We start from the raw sequence: 13,315 nt of genomic DNA on the forward strand, positions 1-13,315 counted from the left end.
AATCCACTTGTCTGCTGATGGGTGGGGCTGTGTTTCCACCCTGTTGGTTTTTTGGCCTGAGGCAACCCAGCACTGGAGCCTACTCGCTGTTTGGTGAGGTTAATGGTGGACTCACACCAATGGGTACATCCCAGAACTACTACTGCCAGTGTCCTTGTCCACACAGTGAGCCCCAGCCACCTCCCCACCTCTGCAGGAGACCCTTCAATATTAGCAGGTAGGTCTGGTCCAGTCTCTTATGAGATCACTGCTTTTATCCCATGGGTCCTGGTGCACACGAGACTTTGTGTGCACCCTCCAAGAGTGGAGTCTCTGTTTTCCCCAGTCCTGTGGAAGTCTTGCAATCAAACCCCGCTGGCCTGCAAAACTAGACTCTCTGGGGACTCCTCCTCCTGTTGCCGGACCCCTAGGCTGGGAAGCCTGAGGTGGGGATCAGAACTTTCACTCCTGTGGGATAACTTCTGTGGTATAATTGTTTTCCAGTTTGTGGGTTGCCCACCCAGCAGGTATGGGATTTGAGTTTATCGCAATTGCGCCCCTCCTACCATCTCACTGTGGCCTCCTCTTTGTCTTTGGATGTAGGGTATCCTTTCTTGGTAGGTTCCAGCACTTTTTTGTTGATGGTTGTTCAGCAGTTAGTTGTCATTCTGGTGTTTTCGTAAGAAGAGGGTGAGGTCTCATCCTTCTACTCCATCATCTTCAACAATAGCTAATTTTTGAGTACTTCCTATGTTGAACACTGTTTGAAGGACTTTACAGGACTTTAATTTAATTTTACAATATTCCTATGAAGAAGATACTATCAACAACTCTAATATATGCATGAGGAAACTGAGTTTCAGAGGAGGAACTAGATTCCATGCTAGAAACTGAAGAAGCCATGGTTTGAACACAGGCAAATGGGACACAAAGCCCACATTCTTAATTATTATGTTTAGTCATATCTATGCAACAAAAGAAGAGCAAATAAAATAAATTTACTTTGTTTTAAGTCCAACTTTGCTGGTCTGCTTTCATAATGTTAATACTTCAATGAGAAGATTTTTAACCTGAAAGCAATGCCAAGTTCCTGGATGACAGAAACATGCTGCTCAAAGTATTACAGCTCTGCTTAGGCATTTCATCCTAAAGCACCACAATGATTGTCACAATTTCGTATAATTATCTGCCTTGGAAATGAAAAGAGCTGGAAAAACATCCATCAAATGTCTGTTTTTTCTATGAGCTTAGGACCTTCTGACAATAATTGTACATTTCAAGCCTATAGCTCAAAATCCCAAGATACTGAAGAATCTGAAAATTGACATTATGCATTTTACCCTACAGCAGCATGCCTTATTATATAGATGACCTCATCTACTTCAAAATGTGCTCCAATTTAAATCTCATCCTCAAATACCTTCATATTTAGCTACTATTCTTAAATTTGGGACTAAAATAAAGTTCTTTGCTTGTGGTGCCTGTGGGGGATGGTTTAAGGTAAAAGAAAAATTAAAAGTTCCTTTACCTCCCTCTATCCCCATATTGAAACAACTCCTCACAACAAATTCATATCATAGATGTAAAATATTCACTGTGAAAACTTTCATGAACTGGTATGGAGAATAGTTTTAAGGAGTGAGGAATTACTGTCACTTATAAGGCCATAAATAAAAATATTTTCTTACATATTTGAGGTACACATCCATGAAGACATCAGGGCATAAAGTAAAATACAATAGAAAACAGCTACAAAGTTGAATACATTCTAATATTTACAAGAAACACATGCTATTTTCAGATACACACAAAAAAGTTTAAAAAATATGGAAAGGTTATTTTTTTAAAGCATGTCACTTAGAAGAAATAAGAAAAAATATAATGTAGTCATACCAAATATTGCTTTGGTATATAAATGCAATTTTTTAGCAGTTTTATGTTCACAGCAAAATGTAGAAAAAGTACAGAGTTCTCTATACATGCATACCATACCTCCTGTCCCTACACATGCATAGCCTCCCCTACAATCAACATACCTCACCAGAGTGGTACATTTGTTATAATTCATGAACCTACCTTGACACATGTTTATATTAGGGCTCACTCTTGGTGTTGTATATTCTATGGGCTTTGATAAATGTATAATGATATTTATCTACTATTAGAGTATCATACAGAGAAGTTCCACTGCCATAAAGGTCCTCTGTGTTCTATACATTCTTAATCACTCTTTGACTATTCATTCTTTCCTAGCCCCGAATTCCTGGAGTCCAATGATATTTTTACTCTCCCTATAGTTTTTCTTTTCTAGAATGTCATATATTTGGAATCATACAGCATTATAGCCTTATTATATTGGCTTCTCTTACTTAGTAACATGCCTTTAAGGTTTCTCCATGTCCTGGAGATATAAGGTTATTTAATCTCAAATTACTCACATATTCATTGAAATGTAAATATAATTTACTTTTATTTTTAACCTTAATTTTGGAATTTGAACTGAAATCAACTAGTGAATTAAAGTAATACTTTGTATCATGTATCAAAATTATTAAAACTTTACGTGTTAACCCGTAATTCTACTTCTAGAAATAAATTTAGGAAATGAATTATGTGGTTAAGGATTTCTAGATGTTCATTATAGTGCTATTTATACTGATGAAGAATGGGAAATCTATATATCAAATATTAGGAGACTTTAAATAATTATGCAAATTATAAGTATTATGCATCCTTTACCATTTTCTACTAAATCACATGTTCAGGGAAATTTGATATATGCTGTTAAAGTAAAGGGCAAGTTAGGAATATACACATTATGAATCCAAATTTGTTAAAAAGAGAGAAAAGAGAAAGAGGGATAGGGAGAAAGATGTGGAAGGCGGAGAAAAACTTTAAAATTTATCATGTTTTGATCTTTTTGTTTTCTTTTGTTCTGCTATTGTAAATGGAATGATTTCTTTAATTTCAGTTTGACGGTTCATTGCTAATTTATGGAAACACAACTGATTTTTGTATATCATCATGTTTTTTTCTTAAACATTTTCATCTTGAATAGTAGTACAGATTTCATATTCACTCAAAGACCAACTTAAGGACAATTTCCACTTTGATGCATTCACTGATAACTCATCCTTACTGATACGTCTCTTCATTAAATGCTCAGATATATCAATCATTACCATCACAGTATATTAACTGAAAAAAATTAGCTGGTTCACATTTACCTTGTAACCTCTCTAAAACTGCCAACTCTTGGGGCTGAAGAACAGGACCCAGTGAATAGTGCAGTAATGAGGTAGTAATGCCCTAATGAGTGAAGTAATGAGGTATTATTCCAGAGTTTTTTGATTAATCAACTGTTTCCTTTCCTCTTTATTCTTTGCCTGAAATCTGGTTAAATGAAAATGCTTCATTTACAGTCAGAGCAGTAAGTAATCCCTAGGAAAAGGGCAATGAGCTACAGCTTGATTTTTTATTTTCCTGTTTTCTGTGGCTACTTAATTACATTATTTTTCTTTACACTCTGTTATCACATTCACAAAACACTCCTAAATGTAAAGATGAGAAAAGATGGGATATTATATTAGCTATTTTACATTGCCATAAAGAATTTGGTAGTTTAATATGAGAAATTCCAAATTGTAAAAGAAAGCATATTACATGTATATGCCAATATTTTCCCTTTGGTTATTTAAAAATAAGGTAGAGAATATGCTACCTTCAAATTTTAATACTTAATTTTCTGTATTCTAATTCACTTATAATACATTTAATTTCAGTATTTTACTTTTTATTCATGTACTCAGAGTGGGGAGTTTCTTTTCAAAACTCTGCATCAATGTGAGAACAACTTTCAAATATATTGCAATGACTAGTTGGTTCTTTGATGATTATTTTTAACGTTCTTTTTGTTCTCATTCTCATTATACTTCCTCTGAGTATTCAAAGAAATATTCAAACTTATAACAGCAATTTGGAAGAATGAGTTTATACAATGTTGACCTCTATTTAATAAGTGAATATTTCTGTCATTGCAATAAAATTTCATCAGACACTGTAATATAAAAGTATGACAAACTTTAATGAGTAGAGGGGAAAAAACAATCTCTTCTGCAAGGTTCTGATAAGAATTTATTTCTATAGGAGATTTTTCCCTTTGTAATTGGAAAATTCTAATCCTCACATATTAAAGACCAAATGTAATGATATATTACTCATTATATTTCTTTGGGAGAAATAAGAAATTTGGCATTACTTATGTGTATCATTGGCTTTTTATAAATAAGTTGTCCTTTGGGCTACTGAAATTTAAATTACTTTATTTAGTGTTATGGTATTTATTTTAGATTAAGGTCATCAACACAATTATAAATGTTTTAAATATTGTGATGTATATGTGCTCTAATATCTATAATTATATAATCCCAAACTATAAAGGTCTCTAATGGCTATATTTTTAAAACCTTAATAATTTATTTCACAAAACAATTTACATCACATTTATATTATATTGTATTGCATAACAGAATTGTATTTCTAATTGCATATATGTATTTACTTATTTTTATCCGTGGTATAAATTTGAGGTATTTTTGGCCAGACTCTCAGACAAAAGCTTAAAAGCCCTCAAAAGATAACACACATGTAACCTGTACTCGGTAGTCCTTCATTGTCTTTCTTTTGTGTGGTTTTTTTTTCTTTTTCTTTTTTATTTATTTAAAACACATCTCTGAATTCCCTGGCTGTCCAGTGGTTAGGATTCTGGGCTTTCACTGCTGGTGGCCCAGGTTCGATCCCTCGTTGGGGAACTAAGATCCTGCAAGCCGCACAGTGCAGCCAAAACAAGCAAACAAACAAAAAACACACCTTTTCTTGGGCCTATGGACATTATACACTTCACTACGATTCAGTGCCAAATTCAAATATGAGACAAAGATTCATATGGGACCCTCAAAATAGTAAATAGTGATAAAGTTCTGAGTGTGAGGAGAGAAGAACAAAAATGCTTGCAAAGATGCTTATAAATTTGTCAATAGAGGCTAAAAGACATTTTTTGAGGTGCACACTGTCAGCTTTCATTGTTTCCTTTGGCAATTTTTAAACAGTAATTAATAACAATGTTAATTTATTTTTAATTTAAAACTTTGTTTTTTTAGCTTCACTTGTGAAAAAGAGAAACTGGCAACACAGATCCTGTACACTTGCACAATAACAATCAGACAAACGTGTGAGTCATTTGTTCCTTTTTTGGCAGGTCATTATCTCCACTCCAGTACACGCTGTTCCCTGTCATCTCCCTAAATCTGAGGCTAAAGGTGAGGCACCATTTATTATTTTGTTAGCCCCGTTGTTTTCTTCTAGTTGGAATTAATAAAAAATTAAAATACCGTAAACTTATTTAAATAAAACAATACCTGATAGAAAAAATCCAGTATTTAATTAAAATGGGTTTATTATACATCAAGCCATCCCCAATATAAAGCAACATGTTCCCCTCCCAAAAATATGCCCTCCTTTTTTGGTTGTTTACATCTTTCTTAGAAATTCTTAAATATTTTAGCTCTTCTGAGTGTAAAGAAAATAGAAAAACTACAATAATCTATAATTCATTAATTTCCTAGAAAGTATACATTTAAATATATATCTTATCCAAACTGACATAATAAACAGTATTGTTTTATGTAAGTTCATTTCATAAAGCCAGTGTATTCAAGCTTTTCACACGCATCTTCATATTTGTTTCTTCATTATCACTACAACCAACTTGTTAGAATTTGTCATTTTATCTTTGTGTCTATTTAAGTTGCTTGAGGTACAATAAAATTCAAAAATTTTGCTACTGCTGCCAACTTTTTCCAAGTAGATATAACACTTTAAAATACCAAATGTCAACTGGTTACATTTCTGGCTATATTATGATAGTTAAATTTTATCATATCTCAAATAGACTGTGGTCTGAACTAGATTACATTTGTTTTCTTTGCTAGAAAAGTGTTCAAACTGTGGGGGAGGACTGAAGCTGAAATCCATACCCTTGTACAGAGTGATACTTCATGAAATATTGATAACATCACTAAAAATCAGGAGGAATCAATAGTTCAGTAGCCTGTAGAAATGAACACCAACACATGATCTATGTAAACATAGATCACCACAATGTAAGCTACAGAGCCAAACAGTGTGTATTGGTAAAGTTTATCATCATAATGGTTTTAAAGTGTTTATACTCAGAGAGAATTTTATTCTAATTGTTTTCTGATTTGCACCGATGTAAGTACCCCTGTGTCTACATGAATCAAGATATCTCTTCAAGCTTTTCTACAATTAGGCTCTGCATTGATCTGTGAAACCCTGAATTTGCAGGGCTTTATTACGTGATTATTTTAAGGAATTAAGGTGTAGAGACTGTCACTAATGAACTTGTACACATATAATTACTGTATGTATTTTGAATATTCAATCACTTTGAAAGATTTGTATTAAATAATATGGTCACACTAAGCGCTGCCAACTATTGAATAATTCTTTCTATGGATCATACTGTACATATTAAAATGTCATATACTCAGAACAACATAATTGCTTTTGTTTTAAACTGCGTAAATATTCACTCTGCAATTTTTTACAAATTACTTTCCTGAAATTTATTTGTTTTTGGTAAATATCTCCTCTATATTAGTTTTGAGATATCTTTTCACATATCTTTTTTGTTCTTGTTCTGATTTACAAAGGAGGTTAGAAGAGTTCATATTGTTTTTACTACATAGCATTATAAAATGATATTATAGCAATGTTAACGACTATTCATTCAGTATAAGCAAAACTACAGTGTAAAAGGTTAATGAAAATATCTCTTCCATCTTATTTGTCTACGTTTTTAACGCTGTAGGAAATCAGAATCATATTGACCTCTATCTATCTCATCTAAATAAAGATTAATTATTTTAAAGAACATGGTTTACTTTTTAACAAGAAATCTTAGTGGGGCTTGAAATCTGAAAATGCTAAGTTTCAAATTGCATCTCTAGTTTAAAATACAATCAATTCATATATTCATTTGTTATAAAACCATAATTAACACATTCATTCAAAAATGAATTTTTGTTTCTTTTTTTCAGTCTGCTTCCTAAATGAAAGCTCACAGTCAAATGTTATACACCTTTGAAATAAATATTCTTATTTTTTAATGAAAAGAACTTTCTAACAACCTTAAACTTTTCATTATTATGCACTGGTTTTATTATTTGCATCTCTTCTTTTTTGTTTTTTAGATTTTAATTTTATTTATTTTTGGCTGTGTTTGGTCTTTGCTGTTGCACATGGGCTTTCTCTATTCGAGCGGGGGCTTCTCTTGTTGCGGAGCATGGGCTCTAAGCATATGGGCTCAGTAGTTGTGGCACGCAGGCTCTAGAGTGCAGGCTCAGTAGTTGTGGCGCACGGTCTTAGTTTCTCTGCAGCATGTGGGATCTTCCTGGACCAGGGATCGAACCCATGTCCGCTGCATTGGCAGGTGGATTCTTATCCACTGAGCCAGCAAGGAAGTCCCTATTATTTGCATCTTAACTTTGCATTATTGAATAAGTATATGTTGAATGGCATAGCGGTCAATTAGATGAATTAATTACATAACCAAATAATGGGTTCTTATTTTAATAAAATATGTTACATGTAGATTTCAGGGCACCTAGTTTTGTTTTTAGAAATTGTAAGTAGGGCTTCCCTGGTGGCACAGTGGTTAAAAATCTGCCTGCCAATGTAGGGAACAGGGGTTCGAGCTCTGGTCCAGGAAGATCCCACATGCCACGGAGCAACTAAGCCCATGAGCCACAACTACTGAGCCTGCACTCTAGAACCTGTAAGCCACAACTACTGAGCCCATGTGCCACAACTACTGAAGCCCACGTGCCTAGAGCCCGTGCTCTGCAACAAGAGAAGCCACTGCAATGAGAAACCGGTGCACTGCAACAAAGAGTAGCCCCCGCTAGTAGCAATTAGAGAAAGGCCACGTGCAGCAATGAAGACCTAATGCAGCCAAAAATAAATAAATAATAAATAAATAAAAAAATAAACAAAAAAAGAAATTGTAAGTGATTAGAATTCCAAATGATGTTTGGTTAATGTACAATGATATCCTTCCAAATTAGAAAACAAACTGTAAGTGATGTAATTTACTCTGTAAAAATTTTAAAATAAGTCAAATATTGTTCCTATTAAAATGTATACAATGAAACAAAAAATCTTTAGATGCTTTTTCAACTCAATTAGGACCTTCAGTAATATCACAAAGATGAAGCTTGATATGTATAGTTTTGTAAATATTATAGTTGAAATTTTATAATTTGAAAATGCTTTACTTTTTAAAGTAAATTTCAGGGAGTTCCCTTGCAGTCCATGGGCGAGGAATTTCACTTTCACTGCCATGGCCTGGGTTCAATCCCTGGTCATGGAACTAAAATCTCGCAAGCCATGTGGTGCAGCCAAAAAAAAAATTAAAAAGATAAAAAATAAAGTAAATTTCAGATAAGATTGAGTTCATTAACTGATTTCATAGTTGATTTTCAATTTGAATTAATGTAATGTATGTTTATTACTTTGCTGAAAAAAACATATCATTAATATAAATATAGATAATGCCTTTATGGTTTGCTTTAAATTACACACGTTGTTAAAATTAATTTTATAAATATAATTATATAAAATACTTATAAAATTTATATTTTAAAATATCAATTAAATAGAAATTGTATAAAATATGTAATTTTATAAATAGATATAATTTTAAAAGTATAAATTATAATTTATGATTTTAACAAAGATTTGGTATTATATACTTCTTAAGATCTTTAATTTAACATATTTAATAAATAATTACTAAAAACTTATAGAGGGGCCGCTGCCACCTAGATGGGTTTTAAAAGAACATGACCGAGGGAGGAGCTTCAAGATGGTGGAAGACTAAGACATAGAGATCACCTTCCTCCCCACAAATACATCAGGAATACATCTACATGTGGAACAACTCCTACAAAACACCTACTGAATGCTGGCAGAAGACCTCAGACCTCTCAAAAGGCAAGAAACTCCCCATATACCTGGGTAGGGCAAAAGAAAAAAGAAAAAAACAGAGACAAAAGAATAGGGACAGGACCTGCACCAGTGGGAGGGAGCTGTGAAGGAGGAAAGGTTTCCACACACTAGGAAGCCCCTTTGTGGGCGGAGACTGTGGGTGGCAGAGGGGGGAAGCTTCAGAGCCACGGAGGAGAGTGCAGCAACAGGGGTGCAGAGGGCAAAGCGGAGAGATTCCCATACAGAGGATCGGTACTGACCAGCACTCACCAGCCAGAGAGGCTTGTCTGCTCGCCCGCCGGGACGGGTGGGGCCTGGGAGCTGAGGCTCAGGCTTCCGAGGCCTGATCCCAGGGAGAGGACTCGGGTTGGCTGCGTGAACACAGCCTGAAGGGGGCTAGTGTGCCACAGCTAGCTGGGAGGGAGTCCAGGAAAGAGTCGGGAGCTGCCGAAGAGGCAAGAGAGTTTTTCTTGCCTCTTTGTTTCCTGGTGCGCAAGGAGAGGGTATTAAGAGCACCGCTAAACGGAGCTCCAAAGATGGGCACAAGCCGTGGCTATCAGCGCGGACACCAGAGACGGGCATGAGATGCTAAGGCTGCTGCTGCAGCCACAAAAAAGGCTGTGTGCAAGCACAGGTCACTAACCACACCTCCCCTCCTAGGAGCCTATGCAGCCTGCCACTGCTAGGATTCCGTGATCCAGGGACAACTTCTCAGGGAGAACACAAGGCGTGCCTCATGCTGGTGCAACATCACGCAGGCCTCTGCAGCCGCAGGCTCACCCTGCACTCCGTACCCCCGGCCTGAGTGAGCCAGAGCCCCCGAATCAGCTGCTCCTTTAACCTGGTCCTGTCTGAGTGAAGAACAGATGCCCTCAGGCGACCTACATGCAGAGGTGGGATCAAATCCAAAGCTGAACCCCAAGAGCTCTGCGAACAAAGAAGAGAAAGGGAAATCTCTCCCAGCAGCCTCAGGAGCAGTGGATTAAATCTCCACAATCAACTTGATGTACCCTGCATCTGTGGAACACCTGAATAGACAACGAATCATCCCAACTTGAGGAGGTGGACTTTGGGAGGAACGATATATATATATATTTTCCCCTTCTTCTCTTTTTGTGAGTGTGTATGTGTATGCTTCTGTGTGTGATTTTGTCTGTATAGCTTTGCTTTTACCATTTGTCTTATGGTTAGGTCTGTCCGTTTTTTTTTATTTTTTGTTTTTAGTATAGTTTTTAGCACTTGTTATCATTGGCGGATTTGTTTTTTGGTTTGGTTGGTCTCTTCTTTCTTTCTTTTTTTTTATTACTTAAAAATTTTATTTTATAATTATTTTTTATTTTAATAACTATTTTATTTCATTTTATCTTCTTCTTTCTTTCTTTTTTTCTTTCTTTTCCCCTTTTATTCTGAGCTGTGTGGATAACAGGCTCTTTGTGCTCCAGCCAGGCGTCAGGGCTGTGCCTCTGAGGTAGGAGAGCCAAGTTCAGGATATTGGTCCACAAGAGACATCTGAGCTCCATGTAATATCAAACGGAAAAAATCTCCCAGAGATCTCCATCTCAATGCCAAGACCCAGCTCCACTCAACAAGCAGCGAGCTACAGTGCTGGACACCCTATGCCAAACAACTAGCAAGACAGGAACATAACCCCACCCATTAGTAGAGAGGCCGCCTAAAATCATAATAAGTCCACAGACACCCCAAAACACACCACCAGACGTGGATCTGCCCACCAGAAAGACAAGATCCAGCCTCATCCCCCAGAACACAGGCACTAGTCTCCTCTACCAGGAAGCCTACACAACCCACTGAAACAACCTTAGCCACTGGGGGCAGACACCAAAAACAACGGGAACTACGAACCTGCAGCCTGCAAAAAGGAGACCCCAAACACAGTAAGTTGAGCAAAATGATAAGACAGAGAAACACACAGCAGATGATGGAGCAAGGTAAAAACCCACCAGACTTAACAAATGAAGAGGAAAAAGGCAGTCTAACGGAAAAAGAATTCAGAGTGATAGTAAAGATGATCCAAAATCTTGGAAATAGAATGGAGAAAATACAAGAAACGTTTTACAAGGACCTAGAAGAACTAAAGAGCAAACAAACAATGATGAACAACACAGTAAATGAAATTTTAAATTCTCTAGAAGTAATCAATAGCACAAAAATTGAGGCAGAAGAATGGATAAGTGGCCTGGAAGAAAACACAGTGGAAATAACTACTACAGCAGCAGAATAAAGAAAAAAGAATGAAAAGAATTGAGGACAGTCTCAGAGACCTTGGGGACAACATTAAACGCAACAACATTCGGATTATAGGAATCCCAGAAGAAGAAGAGAAAAAGAAAGGGACTGCCAAAATATTTGAAGAGATTATAGTTGAAAACTTCCCTAATATGGAAAAGGAAATAGTTAATCAAGTTCAGGAAGCACAGAGAGTCCCATACAGGATAAAACCAAGGAGAAACACTCCAAGACATGTAATAATCAAGCTATCAAAAATTAATACAAAGAAAAATATTAAAAGCAGCAAGGGAAAAATAACAAATAACATACAAGGGAATCCCCATAAGGTTAACAGTTGATCTTTCAGCAGAAACTCTGCAATCCAGAAGGGAGTGGCAGGACATATTTAAAGTGATGAAGGGGAAAAACCTACAACCATGATTACTCTATCCAGTAAGGATCTCATTCAGATTTGATGGAGAAATAAAAAACTTTACAGACAAGCAAAAGCTAAGAGAATTCAGCACCACCAAACCAGCTTTACAACAAATGCTAAAGGAACTTCTCTAGGCAGGAAACACAAGAGAAGGAAAAGACCTACAATGACAAACCCAAAATAATTGAGAAAATGGTAATAGGAACATACATATTGATAATTACCTTAAATGTAAATGGATTAAATGCTCCAACCAAAAGACATAGACTGGCTGAATGGATACAAAAACAAGACTCATATATATGCTGTCTACAAGAGACCCACTTCAGACCTAGGGACACATACAGACTGAAAGTGAGGGGATGGAAAGAGATATTCCATGCAAATGGAAATCAAAAGAAAGCTGGAGTAGCAATTCTCATATCAGACAAAACAGACTTTAAAACAAAGACTATTACAAGAGACAAAGAAGGACAGTACATAATGATCAAGGGATCAATCCAAGAAGAAGATATAACAATTGTAAATATTTATGCATCCAACATAGGAGCGACTCAATACATAAGGCAAATACTAACAGCCATAAAAGAGGAAATCAACAGTAGCACAATCATAGCAGGGGACTTTAACACCCCACTTTCACCAGTGGACAAATCATCCAAAATGAAAATAAAGAAGGAAACACAAGCTTTAAATGATACATTAAACAAGATGGACTTAACTGATATTTATAGGCCATTCCATCCAAAAACAACAGAATACACTTTCTTCTCAAGTGCTCATGGAACATTCTCCAGGATAGATCATATCTTGGGTCACAAATTAAGCCTTGGTAAATTTAAGAAAATTGAAATCGTATCAAATATCTTTTCTGAAAACAAGGCTATGAGACTAGATATCCATTACAGGAAAAAATCTGTAAAAAATACAAACACATGGAGGATAAACAATACACTACTAAATAACCAAGAGATCACTGAAGAAATCAAAGAGGAAATCAAAACATACCTAGAAACAACTGACAAGGAAAATGCAATGACCCAAAACCTATGGGATGCAGCAAAAGCAGTTCTAAAAGGGAAGTTTATAGCAATACAATCCTACCTTAAGAAACAAGAAACATCTCAAATAAACAACCTAACCTTACACCTAAAGCATTAGAGAAAGAAGTACAAAAACCCCCAAAGTTAGCAGAAGGAAAGAAATCATAAAGATCAGATCCGAAATAAATGAAAAAGAAATAAAGGAAATGATAGCAAAGATCAATAAAACTAAAGGCTGGTTCTTTGAGAAGATAAACAAAATTGATAAACCATTAGCCAGACTCGTTAAGAAAAAATGGAAGAAGACTCAAATCAACAGATTTAGAAATGAAAAAGGAGAAGTAACAACTGACACTGCAGAAATAGAAAGGATCATGAGCGATTACTACAAGCAACTATATGCCAATAAAATGGAAAACCTGGAAGAAATGGACAAATTCTTGGCAATGAACAACCTTCCGAGACTCAACCAGGAAGAAATAGAAAATATGAACAGACCAATCACAAGCACTGAAATTGAAACTGTGATTAAAAATCTTCCAAGAAACAACAGCCTAGG

The 13,315-nt window shown here is 35.6% G+C and overlaps 1 long non-coding RNA gene across 1 annotated transcript in view; it reads right to left on the reverse strand.

Annotated features, from left to right (window-relative positions):
• Window positions 1–13,315, reverse strand: part of LOC309615195 — a 443,960-nt gene that overhangs the window by 347,670 nt on the left and 82,975 nt on the right. The gene's annotated exons all lie outside the window — the stretch shown is intronic.

Source organism: Balaenoptera borealis (assembly GCF_965194805.1).
Source record: "Balaenoptera borealis genome assembly, chromosome: 17".
Taxonomy (NCBI): domain Eukaryota; kingdom Metazoa; phylum Chordata; class Mammalia; order Artiodactyla; family Balaenopteridae; genus Balaenoptera; species Balaenoptera borealis.